Raw genomic sequence first — 26,466 nt, forward strand, 5'->3', positions numbered from 1 at the left:
ATTTTGGGAATTTAACCCCGTGCTCTCCGCTAATAACCCACAAAATCCCACAAAGGAATTTGCCAAATGTTGAATTTGAAATTTCAGCCCAAATTCCCCTAGCTCCTCTAGCTGCTGCCTGAATTGGGACCCATGTTCGACCCCTCAAATCTGCCTAGAAAATTCTACCAAATTATTTCTGAGGTCCTTGTCAAAAACCCAGAAAAAACTAGAAAGGGTTTGTCCTAGTTTTTATCTCCAAAATTGACCCCAAATGCTTGGCCTCTCCTCCACAAGCAGAAGATGTAACTTGCAATAGATCCTGTGTTTTCTGCTCCTCTAAAGTGCTAGAAAATTCCCCAAAATAGTTGCAAACTCCAAGCAAGGGCTCTCTCAAACTCCTCCTCAAATCTCAGGCCCAAACTCCCTTCACTCCGCAGCTCCCAAGTGTACCTCCTCCAAGCACTGCACAATCCTTGCACTGCTACTATTGTCTCCTCCCCACAAACTCACACTCTGATTGCTAGAACAATTAGAACTGGATGAAACACCCTCCTTGGGCTGGCACTCGAAGTCCACCGAAGCAAGGGTTGAGATGTTCGCTCGAAGACACTCGTGTGCTAAACAACACTTGCAGACTTGGCTTCAGCTCAAGCATGCTATATCAAAGACAAGATTTCTAAATAGATGAATGAATGAACAAAATGTGTGCCTCTTTCTATATTTATCAAAGAGCCTCCAAGATGCCCACGTGGGCCCAACTCAACTTTCCCCCACCAACTTCGCTCCAATGAGAGTGTACTCCACATGTGGGCCGTAATTCTCCATGGGGTGGCCCCCACGCTCCACTAGAGCCGCAATATTTCCCTTCCTTCCTAATTTTTGGGCCCCCATTTAATCCCAAAATTCATGTGGGATGTCTAAACCCACATCTCCTAAGTGTAAACATGAAATAAGACAAAATTGGGCAAGATTGATATTTCCCTTAGAAATATTGCTAAGCGAGAATATCACAGTCCTCCCCACCAAAACTTTGCTTGTGCTCAAGCAATTTTCGAACAAGTGCTCTCTCCATGCTGACCCAATTACCACTGCGAGCAATACTGGGGTCCCAATTATGCCACTCCTGGTCCCTGTACTAACTTGTCATAAAGGAGTCCCAATGGCAGATCTGGGTGACCTCCCCCTGTGGGAGCCCACTCTCCGCAATCCGTAACGCAACTACTCAGTGCTGTAGCTTCCAGGTTCTAAACTAATCTTAAAGTGAGTCCATCAAGTGAATGTTGCTCCGGTCTGGTCATAAATGTGACTCACTCGTGCTCCTGCAAAGTCATCCACTCCAGTAAACCTCTGCTACACATCTAATAAGGGAAAACTCCATTGCGCACAGGTCCATCCTGCTAGGGCACCCTACCAAGGTTACTATTTATTGATGCACGCCTAGAATCCTGTCGAAATAATAGCAAGAAGGGCCTTCCTCGCCCCGTAGTGATCATCCTGATGGTCTCTAACCTGTCATCCAGAGGAGGATGCAATCCTGTCACTGTCATCCCCATGATCCTCCCAAAACAAGGTAGTCCTCTAAACCAATGGATCCCTGGCCATGTAGGAATTTACAGGGTAAGTTCCTCAGACAGAGAACCAAAGGACACTTCTCACAAATAGATCACAGATTAATACACCAATATTCTTAATGTGGTTAAAACCCTCAAAGAGGGAAACAGTCCATGGCTTGAGCCAACGCGGCCACTTCAGGTAATTTATTAATAAAAGAATAAAAATTTACATAAGCTTCTCTCATGAACGGTTACCCTACAAATGACCCTCCATGCTCTTTAAATAGAGATCATGGACCAATCGGGTGTTAAGCCACGGATCAAGTGTCGGTAATATCGATGAGAGAATGAACCGTCGGATCACTACATATCGTGACCGTCGAATTGTAAGTTACAAAAGTACATAGTAAAGAAACACACTTTACCTAACTCTATACTAGACCAAGTTATACTTAACTATTTCCTATGTGTCGGAATATCCTAACAGGGGGCCCATCCCTCCCAATTCTTGGTGCCTACCATCGAGTAGTCCTAATAACCGCCAAAACCCATACGTGCCAATCATCCTACCATACTAGTGCAATGCCCCAATTCATCAATGAATCTCCAAGGGAAAACTACTCTCCGTGTAACTGAAACCCAATGGAAGACCTATACGATCTTCCCCTATAGAAACTAGCACATCCCTGAATGTGGCTGAACTGCCAAGCCTTGAGAGGATAAGATCCTGTGCTGATCGCAAAAGGAAACCGCCATGCTGACGTTGTGGCGCTCTAGTCATAACTGGCAGTGCAACATGCTCATACTGCCCACTGTGTGCAAACTGTATCCTCCTCTCTTGCGTCCTAGTGGCAAAAAATCTAAGAGCCGAGCTCATCCTATCTAGGCATCTCCATGAGGCCGATATCTACGCCTCTACTACCTTTCCATGCAGTGGAGATCTCAGTGATCCCCCATGTGTGAAGCCCAAGGTGAACTGGATCACCCTCTGCCATGACCCTGCTCATCACCAAGGGGAGTGATCCATCCGCCAACCAGATCACTGGATCCACCAACCATATTGGGATCACATAACTCCCACTCCTTGCGGAATGTCACTGCATAGCGGTGCTACCTGCTAGAACCCATATGGCCCTCATCTTTGATCCCTATATGTATCCAATTGGGTGGACCCCAGGTATCAGGATTTTGTCCCGTGCAAGCCAACTTGCCCTACTTCTGCCAAACCACGCAGTGAAGTCCGCTATCCCAACTCCTGACGATACATCTGGATACTGCTCAAAGTATGGGTGCCCTCCTGTAGACGAAGTCTACCATCCACCGTCCCTCAGGCTCTTGTGACACCTCAGACTGTCTCTCCCGAAGTGCATCATGCTATTCCCTCGCAATCGACTCCCCTTGTATGAGCCCAGGAGTGGAACCTATCCTACCTTGGCAATAAACCAAGTTGTCCCTAAGCCAACATCTGTTAGCCCATGCCTCCACCAAATGTCTCAACTGGAGAGTCATGGGTGGGGAGGTCCCCAAGGCTAGGATCAAGAATATGTTGGGGTACTGAAGAATAACCCTATGGGTGCCCCTCTCTCTGTCTCAGATCTGCAGATAAACTAGGCGAAGACCTGTCTCTGAACACCATACCGTTATACCAACCTGTACCATCCCGTGCCTTATCTGTGTCAAGGCACCAGTCACTCCCCGCGTGTACTTAATGTGATGTAAGACACTCCTACTCCACAACGCAATCCAACACGTACACCACCATGCACCTCCATGTCGACCGGTAGTCCAGTGCTCAAAGCTAGATGCTCCCACACATCCCTGGGTGTGATGGCCTACAGCTGTGTCTCTACGTGTTGGGCCACATCTGATCGGTATCATCACCTCCACCATCGCATCACTATACCGTTGATGAATCGATCTTCTCTTCAAATCCCCCTTGAGGGATCCGCGAAGTGAATCTCCCTATGTGTCAGAAGTGATGCCACCACTGCTCTGCTCCTCTACATCCTCTATGCCCCACACAAAAATGAAGAGTCCCCAGCTCCATACAAGGCACCATCTGGTAGCCTGCCAATGCCACCTCCTCTGACAAACTCCTGCCAGAGTATGCTGATCACCTAGTGACCACGTGTACAGACGTAATACCAAGACAACCAAAGGAGTCTATCCATAAACGGTTGGCCATTGGTGCTGACCGAGACTCCCCTAGCGAATGTGCATGCTCCACTACTAGGTCAACTGTACCATCAAGGTTGTAATCAACCGGCATACCTGGGAATTGATAGGTAGTCCCACCTGGATCCCAATGCTAGTCTGGGCTTCTGGTATCCCTAGTGCCTGGAAGCTCCTGCTGAGCTACACCCAGGTCCACCACCATCTCCATAGCCCACTCCATAGGGTACCAACTCATAATCTCTCGCCATCCAACCCCAAGAGAGGGATCGAATGCACAAATTCTCGCACATAGAACAACCCTGACATGCGGATGTTGAACCTTGTGCAACTCTGATCATCTCATCCCGCTATCCAGGGCAACACACGAGATCTGACTAGGTAGCTCTATCTCCCTCTCTCCAATGGGAAAAGGTGACCCAATAGTGTTGCTAACCTAGTCATCCCCTTTAGTATGTCTAGACAACTCCATCTCTCTCAACCCAATGTGTAGGGGTGGGCTAATAACGCTGTAGATCATGTCAATGCACCTCTGAAGCGAATTGTGTTGGAATCCCAACGCGTGGTCTCTATGCTGCCCCTCATCGATGGCTAGCCCAAAGGATGGTTGCACATCCTCCTCCATCATGGGCTTGACATGAGCCTCCAATTGCTCCTCCATAGACAAGCCAATATGCAAGACATGCTCATCAATCAACTATAAGTGGTTGTCGTTCTGAAGCCTTCTCATAGACCGTAATGCCTCATCAATGGATGTGTGCTCAAATGCCTCCTCCAATCTGTCTATTGGGGCTACCAAAGGAAACTCCCACAGGGGTGACTCTTGCGTCACACTAGGTGTATCCTCGTGCACCTCCTGCATGCCATTAGCCTCAAGCTCAACTGGCTGGAACCAATGTTGCACGAAGCGCCCCCCCCCCGTTTCCAAGCCCTGAAGCACGTCCCCTGCAGAAGCGCATTTCCAGACCTCCGAAGCGCGCTTCGTACGACGCTTCAGCAGTATGAAGTGTGGCGCTTCCGTACGCTTCTGTACGATTCCAGAAAAGTGCCACGCTGTTTAGAAAATCGTTTTTTTTTTCAAATTTTTTTTAATTTTAGGTGAGTTTGCTTGTTGGGTGGGTCCACCTTGGGTTAGGGTGAGGAATGAAGGCAAAAAAAATATAAATATAGTAGATGCTCCCTCATGGTAATGTTAAATTCTTAAAGTAAAGGTGACATTCTCCTTTATTTTTCATTTTCATCCTTTTACTTAAATTTTTAAAATTACCATGAAATGACTCAGGATGTTTGAAAGTGGTTCCAGCCTCATTGGACTTCATATGGAGAAAATAGAATTTCATATCCTATTCAAAATTCAGCAGACTTAACAGTTTTCAGGAATTCAAGATCAATGGGATTGTGGCATTTCATTAGATTATATCAAGTATGAAGGTATGCGATTAGCATTTAATCAAGAGCACCAAGCCCTATATGTACCCTAGTGTTGGTGGTGTTAATTGTTGAACTCCTTTTTCACACGGCACGCCCTTAGCAAAAAATTACCTTTCAATCAGTCAAAATCATCGATCAAGCATGTTAAGCTTTTTCTACCATATTTTAAGTCTTGAATTAGGTAGTTTGATCAAAATTGGGCAATGTTGACTAATATCCCTAGACAATCGAGGTAGAGGCAAAGGCTAGACAAGAGGAGAAGAATCTAGATTCTAGATGTTTGATGCATCTAAATGGTTGATGCTCGAATAATTAATCATTAATGTACAATGGATGTTATATCTATCTTGATTTATGCAAAAATATGCATGTTTTCATGTCTTCTACAACTAATTTGGTATTTGGGATGTTTGTTTTGAGTATAAATGCAAAAAAATATAAATATATATATATATAGCAGACGCTTCGCTTCCTAGATTTTTGGAAAATGACGCTTCTGCGTCCCCGCTTCCAAAAAACGTCCCCGCTTCGTGCAACATTGGCTGGAACATATCTAGGTGAACTCCATCCTCCAGGGTATGTTCTGTCTCATCTCGTCACTACCTCTGCCTCCCATCTTCGTCTCTGCAATATTACTGCTAGTGTTTCGTTCAACAATCATGCTCCTCTTATTTCCTTCATTTGCAGGTCAACAACTACCGTTTCTTCTTGCTGCCTTTGTTGACAACCACTCTTCGAGAGGCCCTGCCAGTCTCTCGATGCTCCTAGTAACATTTTCAAATTCCTCTTGTTGAGACATTTTTGGGCATAAGCTCAATTTGGAGAATAATATGGGACTAGTGTTTTAGCCTTTGGAATTCTAGTCCACAATAGCACTTGAGCATTTGTGTGATTTAGACCCACAACTAGCAAAAATCATGCTCTGATACCACTATAATATTCCTAATCGAAATTTACAATGATACACAAAGCAAACATAACAAAAACACACAAAAAATTACGCAAACCATCAGAACACCATTTTAAAGCCAAAAATTGTGTTGTTGAGCCATTTTATTAATCAATCATGAAGTACAATAGGTGCCTGGAAAGTATGCACTTGGGCTTGCCCTAGGCAAGCTAGCTAAGCCCAAGTGATGAATATGAGATCTCCTCCAAGAGTGCTAGCTGGTAGAAAGTGTGTTGTTGGCTGTGTAGAATGGTTGCTAGGGCCTCCTTTGGTGCTTTGAAAATTTTGGGAATTTACCCCCCGACTATCCACCAATAATCCAGAAAAACCCATGAAGGAATTGGCCAAATGTTGGCCTTGGAATTTCAGCCCAAATTTTCCCTAGCTCCTCTAGTTGTTGCCTGAATTGGGACCCCTATTCGACCTCTCAAATCTACCCAAAAAATTCTGCCAAATTATTTCTGAGGTCCTTGTCAAAAAGCCAGAAAAAGCCAGAAAGGGTTTGTCCTAGTTTTAATGCTCCAAAATTGACCCCAAATGCTTGGCCCCTCCTCTACAAGCAAAAGATGTAACCTGCGACAGATCCTGTGTTTGCTGCTCCTCCAAAGTGCTGGAAATTCACCAAAATAGTTGCAAACTCCAAGCAAGGGCTCTCTCAGACTCCTCAAATCTCAGGCCCAAACTCCCTTCACTTTGCAACTCCCAAGTGTGCCTCCTCCAAGCACTGCACAGTCCTTGCGCTGTTGCTAGTGTCTCCTCCCCACAAGCTCGCACTCCCACCACTGAAACAATCAGAATTGGATGAAACTCCCTCCTTGGGTTGACACTCGAAGTCCACCGAAACAAGGGTTGAGATCTCCGCTCGGAGACACTTGTGTGCTAGGCACATTCATTGTCTCCCATGCATGTCAAAATGCGTTAAGCAAAATCACAATGCCCTAGGTAGTGTCACAACTCCCAATGCATCTATCACAACTCTCAATGTAAGACATAATGCCCTAGTAAATGCTACAACACCCAAGGCAAGGGGCACAATGCCCTAGACAACACTTGTCACAATTCCCAAGGCATAGTCATTATTCCCAAGGTAGACAACTTTCTCAAAATCTACATAGTGTATGTATCATGAAGTCAACCATGTTGATAGTGAAGTGCTCCTCAAGGGTAAGTGCCAAAAATCATTCCAAGTTCATCTCAAATCCTTAAAGAGTGCTGCATCACCAACATTAAGTAGCATGTATACAACCTATGTGGCAAGGTGGGAACTCCATGAAATTCACTGTCTATCTTATTATGCACCATCATAAGAATATGATAGACATCTTAAATACTAAAGTTCTCCTTAACAAAATCCATATCTCATCATTCCATATCAACTACTAGATCTCCACAAAAATGTGCAAGTAATAACACCATGATGCCAAGGTGCAGCTATTATCATCAATTAATCTGATTCACGAAGAAAAGGGAAGTAATATGTAGAGTACAAGTAGATGGGTCATCAACCAATATCATGTCATAGCATTGAGTAGTATGTCACCACTATTCGCCTAGGCATCGACTGTAATCTTGAACAGAAAACTATGCATCAAGATAAGCCACCATACAAACCATTAAACCAACATGTAGCATTCCATGACTCACCATGATGAAGTAAGAATATCGATGACCACAAAAAATGAACTCTCCCCAAGCAAAACAAATATGTATATATCAGGCCCATCAGCATCCCAATATGTCGCCCATGAAAAACAATCCATGTGTGATGAAGATCAAAGGTATTAGCCCTCATGGTAACAAGGACCAAGGCACAACACACAAAATGATGATGAAGGCTCTGCAAATGAGCTCCCTAAGCCTCATATAAATAGTTCTTATTCTAAGCAAGATGTACAGATCGACCCTAATAATTTCTAAATATGAGCAAGTCAGCCCCAATATAGTGACCAAACAGATTGGCTCCAAAACACTGACAAAATAGGGCTGCCCTCTTATCCTTAAGTTTGATCATCCTTTATACTGATGAAAAAGGAATATGAGGCATCTTATGGTGATGTACCTCTTGCCTATCATCCCATGTAAGCGAGTTCTGATTTTGAGAATCAAGTATCACATATAGGGTGTTGATTTGACTTTCCTGTAGCTTCATTCTAACAAATTCCTCCTTTAAAGATAAAAAAGTTGAACTCATTTAACAATCATCAAGTGCATACCGCTTCATGCAATCTTGCAGCTTCTTCTTTGAAAGGATAATTTTTATTGAGGTTTTACACAACATCTGTAGCTCACATTTGTCAAGTAGTATCCCACTGACTGTATATTACAATGCACAGGGCCTGTGAATGCAGAAATATGGTTCAAACACTCTCTCCTAACATCCAAAAATAACTAAGTGCAACCTTTCTCTTGTTGAATGACCCTTCAAGATCACCAGCAACATATGCCATTACTCTTGTTTATTGAAACTAGCCTGATAGATCTAGATCCTTTTTAAGGGTCTATCTCTAAAAGCTAATTATGGACAAGTTCTGATTGAAACAATCTCCAGTCCTTTGAAATCTCCCTCCATTCAAAATCCGCAATGAAATACCTTTGAAAGAATCTCCAAAGACTCGCATAAATCCAGTATTAACACTCTCTTGTTGTCCTCACTTCCTTGAATATGATAAATAATCAAAGGAAGTTGTTGAGACTCGAGAGCATAGAGGTGGTTCATGAAGCTGTTTGGAATATTCTTCCATATTTTGACTCCCCGTCAGATGAAGAAGAAGAAAGTTATGAATAAGTCCACGAGCCTCATGTTTCTCAGGATTAAATGCACCCTGACGTCGATCCTATCTATGATGTTGATCCCAAGGATGTTAAAGACGAAAAGAAAAGTTTGGAGCCTGATTTCTTGACTCTTCTCAGCAATGCTTCAGATTATGAGGTGCAATAAATTAGTCCTAAAGATCCGAATCAACAGGAGAAATCTGTTGATTTGGTAATGGTTATGCATTTATTTTATTTCAGAACATATCCTTGATCTAATTATTTCTTGAATATAGGGAACCATGATGATCTAGTCGAGAGATGGATGGAGAATGTATTTCAGATGTCAATACAAAAGAGCCTTACATTTTCCGTCTTATTATTTCACAGTCAACAATCATGTACTAATTTGCAGTCATCAAACTTATTTGATTGTTTGGCAGTGAAGAAAATGAAAACATTTTTTAAATTAGCCAATTACATGAATGGTTGGATTGATATTTTAATGTCACTTTTGGTTTCATAGATTCAATTGATCACATGACTGGTTGAACTGAAAATATGATTATATCTATCAATCATGTCTCCATTGAGGATAGAGTTCTGGAATTGAATGTGTTCAATTTTTTTTGTGTGAATTGAACATTATGGGTCTTAATCAGTTAGTTGTTAAGTATGTTTTCTTTGAAGACAATAAGTGTCTTTGACAGTCTTCATATTCGATTTGTTAAGCTCAGGAGACATATTCAGATAATTCCATGATGTAAATAGAAGTCATGCTTAAGAACAAGAATTTTTGCTTATGGTAGTCTCCAAGAATTCTAGAGGAACAATACTTTGGTCTAAGGTGATTGTCCAGGGTTTTTAAGTTCCGAAAATGCCTCTAAGGTATGTTGTTCTAAACTGAAAATTGTGTCAAAAAGTTGTGAGTCAGTCAAATTTCAGTTTTTGCAGGGCATATCTGTGTTTCCGTGCATGAATATACGGGATTTTTAACATCCCACAAGGGCATACTATGCCCAGGTAGGAGCGGATGTTAACTCTGGAGCCTGTAATTCAAATCAGAGGTTCAAACATCAAATCAGAATTTTGAAGGGTGGTTTCAAGCCTCTAGCTGCTTAGAAAAGAGAACTTTCACAGAGATAAGTCACACATACTTTGCAAGGATGATTACCGTTGATGGTAGGTGATATGAAAAGAAACTGGCTACTCCTCTCTCATTTGTATATTGTCTATCAGTTTTATATTGAGCTTGTTTGATTCCTGAGCAAAGTCAGAAATTTATTATAAAGTTTTTCATATGATGCTTGGAGAGAAAGCAAGATTATCCTTTGCATCATTCACCTCCAGCCTTTGATCCAACAAGATTTTGCTGTCCAAAATTAGTCAGACATTGTAGCCATTTAGAGAATCTGACTCTTATTGCAAACTCAGAAATTTCAGGTAAACATTGATGTTTCCTGCATCTATTTCCAGTGATCTTTCCATCTTAATGCTGAATCTGAACTATTAATATATAGCAGCAAATGCTTCATGTCTCTTTAAAGGCATCCCAAGAAAATAAATACCAAACAAGTGTACTTCAATGCAACGAGGGAAACTCCTATTTCCACCTCTATAGCAAAGTTAATGCGCCCTGACATGTGCTCTCGATAGCCAGATATAACACGCGCGCGGTGATGACTAGAGAAAAAAAAAAAAAAAACGGCGTGTTATATCGGGCTATCGAGGGCGCATGTCAGGGCGCATTAACTTTGCTATAGAGGTGGAAATAGGAGTCTCGTGCAACGAGGCTTCAACTTTTAGGGCACACTTCTCAAGCATATAACAAATATGAAAATACTTTATTATAGAAGATTATTACAGAAGTAAATCTACCCCTTTAACGTTGATATGTTTGTTAAACTTCTAAACAAAATAGGCTCAATGTTATGTTGAATCAGCTTGCATAACCAGCACTAGAAACAATTCAACCATGAGGATAACATAAGATGAAATTCAAATTCGAGTTCACAAAGTTTGGAAAGTTAGGACATTTCATCTATATAGTTAAGATGAAGTACAAGTACATACCGATAAATTAAGTTTTTCTGTGGAAAAAGTTGAGAAAAAATTGGGATTAAATCTCCAAAACACGATATTTTTGGCTGGCCGATTAAATCGGCCGATTTTTTTTGAGTTGAAAAAGTCGGGATTAAATTGGGACTTTTCCAAAAAATCATGAATTAGGTAGTTTCTTTAACAAATTTTTAAATGTTTTTTGAAAAAGTCAGGATTTTATTGACAAAGTCAGGATTTTTTAAAATATGAATATTTTTGTAATTTTTTAATATTTTACCGACTTTATGCCAACTTTTTCAAAAACCTCTTGACTTTAACGACTTTTTCAATTTCTGGACCCTTGCCGATTTAATCCCGACTTCGACTTTTTCCACATTGCTCCAAAACTTAGCTAAGAAAACCATAAGAACACCGTAGTCGCCAACCCCTCCTAACTAGTAATCACTTCTAAACAAAGTTGGTCACTCCCTCAAAGATTCACAACAAGCTAGCATACACATTGGCAAGTCCTCCATAACACCTACACTTGCATCCCATAAGTGTACAAGATAGTCTCCCTCTATCTTCTCTGCATCAGGCACTCCAAGTAGTACAAGGGTTTCCAAATGCCACAAAACCCTATTCTTCTTCCCTCACAAGAACTACAAGATTTAGTGTACCATTTGTTCCTCGAGAGTTCCTCCAAAACCCTAGTTTCCCTTGTCTTCTTAGAGCAAAACCCTAACTTTAGCCTTGTATTGAATCTCTACAAGAACTCTAGTGCTCAAGACAAAAGAGAGAAAATACAATGAATAGAACTACAAAGAAAAAGACCATGTCGCTTTAGCTCTCACCTCTCTAACATATATATATGATCACCATGAGATCATAAAAAGACTCTCTTCCCTTTATTTATGTGAAAGGTGGGGGAGGCCAACAATCATGAAGTGGATCAAGTTCACAATAAGCACCTTGACTAAATAATACATAGGCCTATGAAAATTTGCTGCAATAATTGATTTATTTCTCCTACTTATTTATGATAAGTTATTTACCAATACTTTAGTAAATACCAAAATAAATTCAATTGCAAACTTCACAAACTAGAACTAAAAATTAAATGGCAAGAGAAACATTAGCATATGAACAATCACATTGACACACTTGATTTTGGACAATTGTCCTCAAAAAAACCCAATGTGGTAAAACCGGTGCAATAGATCTGTGGATTCTTCTTATTGGCAGTAAATATCTGAATACAATCTAGGATGCTCATCTAGCAATCCTTTACAGAGAAAATACTGGCAGAAAATCTAAGTGAGTTTTACCTCATTTCACCTAGCAGAATTCTGGTTGATCCGGCACAAGGGTGGCTAACCCCGACTATTTTTGCGTTGGCTCTGCGTCACCTTCTCTGCCCTTTGCGTCAGCTCTCCCTGTCGTTCTGGCAGTTCCCGGTAGTTCCCAGCAGTTTCAATAGTTCCGGTTGTTCCGACAGTTCTGGATTCTGCGTGACAAGCAACTTTTCTTCTCTACGCTGGCTTTCTGGCTCTGCATCAGGACAGCGTGGGCCTAGACTGGCCCAACGTTAGCTCTCCCGACTACTGCGCTACCTCTCTGCAAACTCTCTCCACCTCTCTGTTCTGTATTTTTGGAAAGTCCTTCTCCCAGATTTTCTTTGCTCCTCAGCTACAAGATCTCCTCAATAGATTTTCCTCCTGAGAACTTCTCACCTCAAAAAATCGATTTCCTCAATCTCTCTGTGTGTTTCCAAATGAACCCCAAGCATCCATTTTATATTTTTCCTGTTGAGTCTTCAACAACCAAGATTAAGTCTCTAATCAACGACTAATATTAAAATATGACTTGATCCGCCTTCGAGATCATTCTCAACCATATTTTGATTAATACCCATTAATATTTTAATTTCCCTAAGTTTAGACTTAGGAACTCCATTAAAAATATTAATTATTTTAATAAAATACAATCCAGGTGGAATTTTACCAAACAGTTTCTGGGTTCTTTAGAACTCATGTGCCTTAGCCTCTCCACCAATTTTCAAGGCTAGAGCACTTTCGATGCTACCAAAAGATAACAAGGCCCACATTTGAAGCAGTGAAACTCTAATTAACACATGTGAAGATTTAAGGAATTCATGTCCAAAAAACATGGGTCCTAAGGTGAGTTTTCTTAAGAAAGGTCCAATGCTCCTCCTCCAAAGGCATCTAATGCTCTAATTCTATCTTGAAGTTATGTGCTCTGTTAGGTCTTGTTACCGATAAGATTAGAAAGGTTGCCAAGGTCTATTCAACATGCTATGATGGGCACACATAGGATGAGGGTCCATTGTCACTTCAACAAATCTCCACTCTTTAAACCCAACTCATTCCTATAAAGCTATGGGAGGATTCCCTTTGAAAATTCACTCAACCAAATAAAAATTACTATCTTATAAATGGATTATGAATGAAGTAGAGGAGTTAATTATTGTTGTTATACTTGTTTATTGCATAAAATATGCAATAAATAACTCTAAACCAACAAGATAAATCACTCAAATACAGGAGATATAACAATGTAAATAGCTTATATGAGTTTTTAATTAATATGCTAACCAAATCTATGATTATTTATATATTTAAAACTTTGGTTATAGGGCTTTTTGTTAATTTGTTTGCTTTCCTATGATTGCAGGCTGTAAAATCTATAGAAAAATGCAGGGACAACAACAATTCCCCCTGAAAATAGCTAGACAAATAGTGCCTTAGCACACTAAGATCTAAGGGTGGGCAAGCTAGGATATGTAATATAGACCCTTTTGGATCAATCCCAAGCATTACAACAACAACAAATTACAACTCATAGCAAGTTCGAAATTTCCTTATTGAGTTTATAGTGTCAAACCCCACTAGGTGCACAACCCAAAAAATTTCTAGCAAAAAAAAAAAAATTACAGCGACTGGGAAATGATATATTTAGACTCTTAAAAAAAGATATAATCTAATAAATTCAATGTAGATTCTACCTACAAGGTTCTAGTTTTGGGAGGTGGAGGATGAGAATCAAGTACAAGTCTCCATGCAAACAACCAAGTGTCCCCATGCGATCTAGGGCTCAACTCTCTCCTCCAAGATGTCTAGTTCTCCTCCTCCAAGGTGATTCATCTTCCCAAATAAACCATAAACCTCAATGTGCATGCTTCATGAGCTATATAGGTCTCTAACCTTCTAAGGAAGTCTGCCACATAGCCATCTAGTGACTAACCAAGGCATGGAAATTCAAGAGGAAGTTATTGCCATTATGTGCAAGAGAAGAAGGTGCCCCCTCCAATCCTAATTTGGCATTGAGTTTGTGCTTATCATAAACAAGTGGAATAGACACCATTTTGAGGGTATTTACTAACAACTTGAGTCTTATTTTCAATAATATATTATCACCATTTTGAACAACACTTTCCTTTGCTCTATACTTAATAACACACTATTTTTGCTTCAAACTGCATAGAGGAAAGGTGCCTAATTCTACTTGAAAACTGATCTAAAGAAGGTGCTTTTTATGTGTCTATTTCTAGCATACATTGATTGCTAGTTTTGAAGCCCTATTTGTATAAATAGGGTGGCCCATATAATAAAACCTTGAGTGCTATTCTCACGGTGCTTTTGTCATTATTCAGGAGATTTAGTTGAGGATCGTTTCCATTATGCATGGCACTCATTTTGAAGAACTAATTGCTATTTTTAAATGTGAAGAGCCTTATTCTTATCAACGTGTAGGCAATTAAGAAAGGAGACTATTTTTAAGGTTTAAAATATGAACTAAAAAAAAGTTGTTGCATATGACACTTCACATATCAAATATGTACATTATGGAACATAGAGAATTTCAACAAAAAAACAAATTGGGGTATTATGAAAATATTTCCCTTAAAAGGCCGAAACGATAAACACATGAACTTGGGAGTTGGAACCAAGCGGAAGGGCTATTAGGAAAAAAAATCCCCTCTTTATGTGGATTAGAATCAACAAGCAATTAGAAAGAGATGAGGTGTTTCCTTTTGGACAAGTTTGAAATTTCTTTTTTGCTAAAAATAGAGATACACCAACATTTCTTTTCCAAGTCCTTTTCGTGGTTGGTTTCCATTACTTTTGGCCAATTAGGGCATTGATTTCATGAGGAGTTCGTTGTTATTATAATCAAAGAGAAGCTTATTATTTTTAGTGGAGGGAAATTCACTCCAAGGGTCAATTTTAAGCTAATTAGTTATAAAATCCATCTAGGGATCAATGATGTGTTTCTACCACTTTTTCAAGATTAAATTTGGCAAGTGCTATCTTGGAAGAAAAGTAGTTGGTAAAAAAGTAGTTTAAATTCATTCACAAGCATAAAAGGAGTAGATGGACAATTCAATCATTATTTTCTTGGGTCTACTTCTCCTTTCCATTATTTTATCATTCTTATTATTTTTCTCAAGTCTGAATCTCTAAGCAATGTTTAACTTGTTCCCATATAGAAAATATCAATGCTTATCTCTTGACTCGTTATTGATCTAGTGATATCTAGACTAGAATTTTATTTTATTGAAGTACTTAACTCCTTGAAGTTCATATATTAAGTCATCGATGTGTGGAAAAGAATATAGTATTTTTTGTGGTGATTTTATTTGTGAGAACAATCCACACATAATCTCCATGTTCCATCCTTCTATAAAACTAGAATAATGGTAGATCAACAAGTTGATGAGATAGGTTGAATGTGACCCTTTTCCAAAACTCCTAAATTTTCCTCTGAATCTCCTTATTTCCAACAATAAAGTCCGCATCTCAGAGCAAAAATTGAGGAATAACAAAAACATGAACAATAGTGATAACATGACAATACGCCATGCCATGTTCTAGGAGCATTTGTGTACTATCAAACCAATGACGTGTCCTACAGACTCCCTCTTATGCATAGCACATGCTTTAGCTTTAAAAATGACAATGTGTGTAAAGCACATAGCTACACATGCAAAACACACTCTACTACATGCTATCTAATGTGGAACAATTTTTTTTTTTTTTTAACCACATGGTGAATCGGTAACTATCAAGTTTAATCCACGGGAGACCCAGGATCAAACCTCATTGCTGCCACTATAACACCAAGAGCATGGAACAATTATAACCACTTAAGTAAAGCTAAGATAAAAGGCAAGGTTGTAGATGCTTATAAATGAATTTTGTTTTCCAGATCTTCCTATGCACAATTGTGTCCATATGTTTATGTGAAGAAGCATATAAATTCATTTATACTACTAAAATAGTCAAAGATCACCATAACTAGGCATTATCTTCTATGATTAACGTAGAGAAGAACTAAATGTATTTTTCTTGTCGTGCAAGCTTCCACAAGTGTCTTTTCACATCTCTTCTTAAAAATTTTGTATTTTTCATTCTATCAATGAAATACATTGTTCTGGGGCATCATGTGTCTATACACGACTCTATTTTTAAAAATATTTTCTTCTCTAGCTAAGATTGTTAGTGCATTTAACTTCTTTCATAAGTGAAAATTGTCTTCGGACTTAATTGTTACCTCAATTTACTCATGAGATTTAGATCAATTCTTGTATTCTTTTTTATTACTATTTTATGTGCTTGTAAATTAAAAAAATTAGATGTATGCGATTAAATTCTTTAATAAAAACATATACGAGTGTTTCTAAAAAGACTTAGTGTACTCTACTTCCCTGAAAGGTACCAAACATATTTCATTCTCTACATAACTAAATAAATTGTTGTCTTAAATAAAGATGATCCCATTCTCTTGTTTTTATAATTTTTTGATTTATTCTCTCTTAACCGTTTTAGTCATACTCACATGAATACTTCTATTTTACCCTTCTTGATTTCATTGAAAAAAAGGCCCCCGTAACCTTAAAATATTCACATTCAATATTTTGGCACTATTATTGGGTTCAAAGTTTAATACAGGGAGCATTTAGAAGTCTTAAAAATGTGGAAAACTACTTGGAGTGAGTCCTCCACCTTTGAAAAGCATTTATGTCACATGTGTGGCCTCTGGCACACATTTATGATGGATGATTTGATAATTTGAAATTTTCATTTAAGAGGCATTATTGGAGGTCTTTAGACTTATCCGCTCCTGTATCGTGAATTTGTTATATTGTGTTCTTATCTTTAGGGTTTCTAAGATATAATGCATTAATTTATGTTTTTAGGGTTATTATTAAATGAGGAGGTGTTAGATTTCTCAGGGTTTCTAAGATATAATGCATTAATTTATGTTTTTAGGGTTATTATTAAATGAGGAGGTGTTAGATTTCTCATGTAAATAAGAAAGGTATTCCTTACTTGTAAATCATTGTTATCTATGGAGATTTATCATTATTTGTATATTTCTATTCTCTTTAATCTAAAAAGCTATGGAAAGACGACTAGAGTGACTTTTTGTGGAGATAGTATTATGGATGATCTTGCAACTTTTATGGATTTTCATGGCTAAGGATTATGGATGCAAATGACTTCTTAAGTAAGTGGTATCCATAAATCTTGTTGGATTTGTTTATGAATGATTATTAAGTGTAATTGTACTTTTCTAGTGGAGAGGATGAATTCTATTAGTTTCTTCTTGGTTAAATCCTTATTTAAAACCATAGGAAGATTTCTAGTGGAGAGTATTCCCTTGAATTTCTTGGATTTTGTAAAATACTAGGTGGATCCTCTAGGGGTTTTTTGGAGGACCCTAGATATTACCCGAGATCCACTTATTTTCTCCTAAGGGATTCCTTAGTTGATCTTATATGCCCAAAAAAATAAGTAGGAACTTGTCTTCTCCCAATAGTCAATCATAGAATCCATAGTCTTAACTTTTATTTTATTGTTTTAGAGTTGAATTAAGGTTTATAACAACTTTACATGAATCTTCAGGCATAGTTAGGCTAGATGTCTAGGGTAATTGTGCATTTAATTGGATAAGGATTGATCTTATCATGATATTTTACATTGCTTATTTATTTTATAGCCCTTATGGGGCTTGACATCTTGTTTCCTAGGGATTTTATATGCATTTTGATTTTCAATTATGGCTAGTTAATTAAACCCCAGTTTAATTCACTTTTTAAGCCCTAGATTCATTTGATAATCACTTGTCTAAGGGATGATTTATTTTTATTCATCTTTTATGCAAGTTTTATAACATCTTGCAACATTTTCTTCTTTTGTAGTGTTTGAGCCATGGGGATTTTCCTTTGATAAATATTGAGTTACTAAGCCTCCTAAATTGACCTGGATCCTCATCCATTAAAATATGGAAATTGAGTTAACTAATCATCTTTTCCTTCCCTTAAATATCATATCTTGTTAATGGTAATTTGAGTATCTAGAGAGGTGTCCTTAGTCTTGATTTTTCTCTTGCCTTAGGAACCCTAAAGGCTACTGTGGAACCCTTCCATGTGTAGGATCCATCCTTCACTAAAAAGAGGGAAGTTGTTTCCTAGGTGATAGTGATAAAACTTCCATGACTCTATTTTTATCACCTTGTGAAGACTTTGGACTAAGGTGTTAAATTTTATGATAACAATCATTTGAGGTACCTAGTATTAAAAAAATTCCCCTATAATTTTAGTACGTTACATTGCATATTAACTTGTATTCAACACTTATATGGACATGTGAAATGATCCAAGTGGATATTGGTGGCCACCCTCCTATTCCACTTCGACCCCCAACACTGTTTTCTACCAGTTGCCTATTTTTCAACACAATTTCCTATTTTGGTAGTTTTCTATTTTTGGCAGTTTTCAGGGCCTAAACTTATGGAGCCGCTTTGAGGCCCTAAGTGATGTTTTTTGGAGGAAACTACCAAATGTAAGTCTTTGAATGATGTTTGCAGTCGAAAGTTATTTTCCTCGGATAGACCTTTCTAACAGGCTATCGTGCACATCAAACAAAGATCATATGCCAAAGTTATGACCCTGGGAAGTTGACGTTCCAACTAACCCCATCGATGCCCATACCTTTTGGTGCTTCATCTCCTAGAGTTATGTTTTTTGATGTTTAGGGTTTCTCATTGTTTCTTCATGGTAAAAAGGTCTTTGAGCCTCATTCTAGGACAATTTAGAAGGCATGTAATCTTCACATCTCTTCTCAGATATAAGCTACCATCGCTGAGGTAGTTTGTTTCCTTTCTACATGTAAACACTTTTCAACATTTTGTTATTTATTAATTAAAGTTTTATTTCACTATATCTCTGTGTTTTTGTTTAAATATGTATTTCATTTCATTCCTTCATAAATCTAGATTAGTGGTATCAGAGCAATCTCCTCTTTCTGTGTTTTTTTGTGCATGTCCCTGACGAGGTCGGGATATAGGGTGATGGGACTTGAACTGATTGGACTTTGCAAGACCGGAATTTCTGACCCTAATAGCCTCCCATGGTAGAAAAAATGAAAGACGAGGGAGCATGAGGTCCTTTCAAATTGTTGCTCGAAGAAGCCCTCGAGTGGCAAAGGAACGAGATAATGGATAATTTTGCCCAGATCCTTTGGCAGATACCAGTGGGAAAATCATCTTCATCCAACAGTCACTTCAAAGGGGTGACCCCATTTAAGGTACACGTTAAATTTGACATTCCTAGATAGATGCACATGCTCTAGAGAGATGGTTAAATCTGCTAGAAGGATATTTTTTGGTCCATAATTTTTTTGATAAGGAAAATATTACTTTTGCACTCCTCAAGGCCGCTCCACATGTCAAGGATTGGTGGGAAAGTTATTGTGAACAAAGGGATGAGGAGGAAACCTCATTACGTTTAGCCACACCCTCTTGGGATTCTTTTCGAGATGTTGTTAAGGAACAATATTACGTTGTTGGGAGATACAAAGACAAGTACATAAAATTAACCACATTGCTACAAGAAAGGGACCAAGAAGTGTCGAAGTTCACAGATATTTTTCATACCCTATGCACGAAGCTAGGTATCAAGGACTATGAGTGACATTTGGTACTCAAGTACCATGGTTGTCTGCACAAATACATCTAGGCAGAAATGGAGTTCCTGGACATCTCCTCACTTGGCGCAACGTATTGATATGTTATCAATATTAGGCAGAAATTTAAATAGAAGAAGTGAGACTTTGGATATGTGAATATGAAGTAGGGCAAAGGAACCTCCAAAAGACAAAAAAAAGGACAAAGCCAAGGAGGAGTGACCTAGGACAACCCATCAAAGCCACAAGCAAAGAATATAAATGAAAAGACAAAGACAAAGAAAGACACAAGAAAGTGGTGTGAGTTCCAAAAGAGCCCCACTCAGAGTACAAATGAGTGTCGCACAAAATAGTACTGGTAGTTGAGCTAAAAGCTTCAGATTCAGATGCATGTTCCAACTTTGAGCCAAAACTCGACAAGGGGAAACAAATCATTGATGTAGAACCCAGTGCCATCGTTGCCACCACCAAGGTCAAGAAGATTGAGCTTGAAGGTCTAGAGGAGGGTGAGTGTCTCTTCCACTCACAGATGTGGGTGAAGGGTTATCTATTGCATTTCATTATCGATAGAGGTATTCAAAAGAACCTCATCTCAGTAGAGGTCATTAAATGGTTCGGCCTGCCAACAACACCACACCCACAACCATACACTATTAGGTGGCTCCACCAAGGGAAATATCTTCGTGTTAGCTAGCAGTGTTGCCTTCTTCACAACATCAAGCCTTTCACGAATGAGGTACTGTGTGATGTTGCTCCCTTTGAAGTCTATGATGTTTTATTAGGCCACCCATACTTGTGGAAGCATCATGCTATGTATGAGTCCAAACATCACACTGTTATTATTACTTTGGATAGAAAACTATACAGGATATTGGAGGTAGCCCCGCCTACCTCCATTTCTTTGATCTCTACTAAGAAATGTAGTAAGATCATCTCCCAAACCGGGAAATTTTTTTTCTTCCTGATTCACTCTCAAAGTAAGGGGAAGATCATGGCCACATCCATGGCCCCTGGAAAGGGTTCCTCTACGCAGTAGAAGCAAGTTGATAAGGTCATGAAAGAGTACAAGGACATCTTCTTCTCACCCACAAGGGTATCTGTACATTGTTAGGTCAAACATTCAATCGATTTGACTCTCAGAGAACCTCTACCTAATGGGCCATCCTACCACTGATCTCTTCTAGAAAATGAGGAAATCAAGCGGAAAATCCAAGAGTTGCTACAGAAAGGGCACATCCGACCAAGTTCCTCACCTTGTGGGAGCCCAATTGTACTCATACAGAAGAAAAATGGAACCTGGAAACTCTACATTGATTATCGAGCACTGAATAAAATCACTGTTTGAAATAGATACTGGATCCCACATATTTATGACCTTCTTGACCAACTCAAAGGGGCTAAGATTTTTAGCAATATTGATTTGAAGTTTGGATACCACCAAGTTCCAATAGAACCCATTGATGTATGGAAGACAACCTTCAAGTCCAAAGAGGGTCTCTTTAAGTGGTTGGTCATGCCATTCAGATTGAAAAATGCCCCTGCAACTTTAATGAGGTTGATGGATGACATCTTGTGGCCTTTCACCAAATCGTTTGTGGTTGTATATCTGGATGACATCCTCATATTCAACAAGAGTTTGGTAGAGCACTTGAAACATATTTGGCAGGTTCTTCAAACCTTGTGGTAGCACAAACTATGTGTCAACTTGGAGAAATGCTCCTTAGGCATGGACTAGGTCCAATATCTGGGCTATATAATTGACGAGCAAGGCGTGCATGTGGATTTAGCTAAGATCCAAGTCATTCGGGATTGGCCAACCCTAAAAACTCTAACAGAGCTTTGAAGCTTTTTTGGCCTTGCCAATTTCTATCAAAGAATCATGTTGGCGTTCTCTCATATCACTTAGACTTTGAGTAAAGTTACCAAGGGTGAAGTGAAAGCAATTTTTTTTTGGTCTGAGTCACAATAGAAGGAATGCATTGCGCTGAAATACCACCTTTCCTTTGCACTATTCCTCACATTTCAAGACCTTCAAAAACCATTTTAAATTGAGATAGATGCCTCTGACTATGATATTGGTGCAATTATCACCCAGTAAGGGCATCTGATGGCCTATCACAGTGAGACACTCTCTGATACTATTCAAGAATGCCCCACCTACGATGAGGAGATGTATTCCATCGCATAGGCTTGCTGATAGTGGAAACATTACATTTTGGGGAAGGAGACAATCATCCACACATATCACCGACCTCTTCAGTTTATGCAAACACAAAGAAAGTTGTAGAACGATCGCCATTAGAAATTGTCCACATATATCAAAAAAATCCATTTGAACATTAAATACAAGAAGAGAAGCACTGATAATGTTGCAAATTGCCTTAGTCAACCCCCGGTTGTGGCACTGACTACTATTCTCAACTCTTGTGGGAAAAGGACTTCTAGATGGTCACAATTGTCCAAAAATGATCAATAATTTTCCACCACATACTAGATGTTGATGGATGCAAAACAAGTTCCAGACTTCCACCTCTAGGATGCACTATTATGCCACCTGGGACACCTTTGTGTTCCTTAAAGTGAGCGTGCTAAGCTGATTTGGGAGGCACACTATAGTCAAGTCACAGGACATTTTGGTGTGGAGAAGAGAGTGGTAGTACTATATAATTATTTTTATTGGCCAAAACTTCGACAGGATGTTGGAAAATATATCAATTCTTGCACTGTCTATGTCATTGCAAAGCCAACCACTAAGAAGCAAGGTCTGTACACTCCTCTGCCTACTCCTAGCCAACCTTGGGACTCCATATCCATGGACTATATGTCTGGCCTTCCTTCGACCAAGCATGGCAATGACTTTGTATTTGTGGTTGTTGATAGATTTTCTAAGATGGCCATATTGGTTGCCTACAAGAAGAGTATCGCAACAAAAGCCACTTCTAAACTCTTCTTTGAAAGAGTGTGGGTACATTTTGGGATCCCGCAAACCATTGTATTAGGTTGGGATAGAAGGTTCTTAAGCGCATTTTGGTCGAGCCTCTGGGCGTTGTTGGACACCAAGCTCACCAAGTTGATTGCATTACACCCCCAGAAAGATGGCCAGACAAAGGTCGTCAATAAGATGATAGTGCACATACTACATGTGTACAACTCTAAGCATCCATGAACATGGGATGTGAGTTTTCCCTATGTGCAACACAAATATAATAGAGCCTTCCATAGCTCGACTGGCCATAGCCCATTTTAAGTGGGCTTGGGATTTCAACCATTGTGTCCCATTGATGTTGCAATACCTCTTGCAACTACGTAGGTAGAATATGTACATTTTCATTCCAAAGTTGATAAAGCCATCAAGTTTATTTAACACATTCAGTACATCCGCCAGTAGGTTCATGATATCCTGGATAAATCCAACGATAGGTACAAACAATGTCATGGTCAAGATCGGGTGCCACATAAGTTTCAAGTTGGTGACAAGGTTTGGTTTCATTTGTAGAAGGAACGCCTTTCTAGAGTCTATCAGAAGCTTCAACCACTTCGATATGGGCTTTACACCATCAACAAGGCTATTGGTGATAATGATTTTGAGCTAAGTATCTCCCCATTCCTGGGCTTGCACCCATTATTCAATGTGGACCGCCTTTGGCAATATTTCCACCATTGTTGGACACATCAGACATTGTTGAGCAGCTAACACTAACAAAGCTCAATCTTGATTGCATTGAACATGCCACAACTGATGGAATCATGGACACATAGAATAATAACACTCGGCAACAGAGTATCTAGTTTTATCGGGTTGTCAAAGATGGGTAGCTCTTGCATCAATGCAAATGGCTCACTAGGGACCCAGTTCATCAGAAGTTTCCTCACCTCATGGAGGCACTCAACGCAATGGGGACCATTGCTTCTTGAGGGGGGGAGGACTAGTCTAGGTGGATATTGGTGGCCACCTTCCTATTCCACATGGACCCCCAACATTGTTTTCTATCATTTTCCTATTTTTCAACACAATTTCCTATTTTGGTAGTTTTCTATTTTTGGCGGTTTTTGGGTCTTGAACTTCTAGATATGTTTTGAGGCCCTAAACGATGTTTTTTCAGGAAATGAGCAAAAATGAGACTTAGAATGATGTTTGCAGTCCATTTTTTTCCTCGAATATACTTTTCTAATGGGTTATTGTGCACGCCAAAAAAAGATCGTATACCAAATTTACAACCTCGTGAAGTTGACGTTCCATCTAACCCCATCGGGGCCCATACCTTTTGGCGCTTCATCTCCTAGGGTTAGGTTTTTGGATGTTTAGGGTTTCTCATTGTTTCTCCATGATAAAAAGGCCTCCAAGCCTCATCATAACACATTTCATAAGGCATGTAGTCGTCACATCTCTTCGCAGAGATAAGCTACTATCACTAAGCTAGTTTGTTTCCTTTCTGCATGTAAACATTTTTCAACATTTTGCTATTTATTACTTGAAGTTTTGTTTCATTGTATCTCTAAGTTTTTGTTTAAATATGTATTTCATTTTGTTCCTCCATAAATAGAGATCATGAAAGGAGACAATTCTATAAGAAAATGTTAATTGTTGCACAAATTACAACTTAAGAATTTAATCACATAGCATGTTTGTAATATCCCCAATTTTGTGAGCATGGGAATTTCGCTCAATTTTGGTAATATTAATTAAAAGGGGCAACTAATATTTTGGATAAATTTAGTAAGCATTATTTTATTGCAGATTGGCGGTAAATTATTATTTTATTAATATAGTGGAAAAAGTAACTAAGTGGGAAATGACCCCCACCAATAAAATAATATTAAAAGGAGTGTTGAAGGATGGAGAGAAAATATAAAAAGAGGAGGGACTCATTTTGTGGATCATCTTTTTGTTATTACACTTCATATTTCATCTTCTCTTGGAGTTGTTTAGCACAAGGGCCAGAGTGTTGTTTAGCACTAGGAATTCCACCCTCATTTCGGAGAACTTCGAGTGTCTCCCTAGTGAGGCAATTTGGGGAGCTCAATTTAGAGCTTTCATTGGACATCATTGCAGGAGTTTATTCAGTAGTGCATTTTTCTTGGGCACAAAGGTATTTTGTGGAGCACATTGTGGGAGCAAGCATGGGTTAGAGGCTCTAAGATTTTGTAGGGAATTTTCTTATTGTTAGACCAAAGTTTGGACAAAGATTTGCTGAGTTGGACTGGAGGCTATTACCTGGGTCGATTTTTCTATCTTTTGGTAAGGGCATAGAAGCTATTGACCAAGTGGTGCATAAGGGTTTAAAGAAGTGGTGTCGGGAGAGATAAGGGCTGGAGATACGAGGCATTTCTTAGTGGAGAATTTAGCGGCACTGAGAGAAATTTCTCGTGGTAGATTTGGGCATAATTTAGTAGTATCAAAAACAGTGGGGTGTTTTCAGGCCATATTGGGCAATTCACACTTGTTGGGGGTCACTAGGGCCCAATGGATTCAGCCCAAACACTTTCTAGTTTTTTGTGGGTTTATTGGGAGGAGTCTCAGACAATTTTTATGAAATTTTCCGGGCGATATTCGGACCTGAAATCCCCATTCTTATAGCAGGGCGTATTATTTATTAGCTGGTAAATTTGCATCACTTTGTTGGTTCAGTTTTGGCTTGGAGTTGGGCCAAACCCTTTGGGTATTTTTAGGTATGAGGAGTGGAGCTCATGGCTACAATTTTAGGGTGATCCAGGCATTCTTCAAAGAAAAATATTTAGTCCCATTCTAGTAGCAACAACAATAATTTACTAGGTAGTGCGTAGTACCAGTTTGGGCCAGTATTTCCTCCAGCTCATAGTTGTCTGATCTGGGTTTTGCATACCTTGCAGTAGCAAGCCCAAGTTCCATTTTCATTCCTCATTGTACTCATCATTCTTGAGATTAATAAAATGGCTCTATTGTTCTGCTTTATTTTCCTGGTGTTTTGATATGCATGTGCGGTATCTATCTATGGTTGTTGTTCCTTGTACATGTTTCTGTTATTTGTTGTAAATTTTTAATTTAGAATATTACAATGTTTGTGGGGAAATTTAGCTTGATTTAAGAATTTATGAGCAAGACTTTAAGGTTCTATTCGAATACATAGTTAAAACTTGAAAAGTGCAAATGATAACTGATTGGATGATGATAGCCTAAAAAATAGAATATTAAAGTTGAATGAATTAGAGGAGAAATGGTTGATTGATGTGTCATAATAAAAAAATATGTATAAATGAAGTTTCCCCATATTCTTGTTGCATGAATATTAAGGTCACAAGAATATTAACAACGTTCATATGTATCCCTTTATATTTATTAAGCCACACACTCAACTACCTATGAGGTTGATGATGACACATCATATTCAACTTCCACTATCCAATTTTCTTTATTAAGCAACACATTCAACTACTTATGACAATGATTATGACATTTTGTCTTCAACCTCTACTAGATTGATTAGGTAATGATTATGACACATCATCTTCAACCTCCACTGGATTGATTTTTTGTAAAATTAAAGGAATTAATAATGGGTATGATTAAAGTAAAAGCCAAATATCTTGTAAATTTTTTTATGTAAAAATGAAGTTTTAT

The 26,466-nt window shown here is 38.9% G+C and overlaps 1 protein-coding gene across 3 annotated transcripts in view; it reads right to left on the reverse strand.

Annotated features, from left to right (window-relative positions):
- LOC149229834 (cycloartenol synthase-like) overlaps positions 1-26,466 on the reverse strand; it is a 403,955-nt gene that overhangs the window by 201,670 nt on the left and 175,819 nt on the right. The gene's annotated exons all lie outside the window — the stretch shown is intronic.

This window comes from Pinus tabuliformis, chromosome J (assembly GCF_031772625.1).
Source record: "Pinus tabuliformis cultivar Carrire ecotype Pingquan chromosome J, CPIR1, whole genome shotgun sequence".
NCBI classification, from domain to species: Eukaryota; Viridiplantae; Streptophyta; class Pinopsida; order Pinales; family Pinaceae; genus Pinus; species Pinus tabuliformis.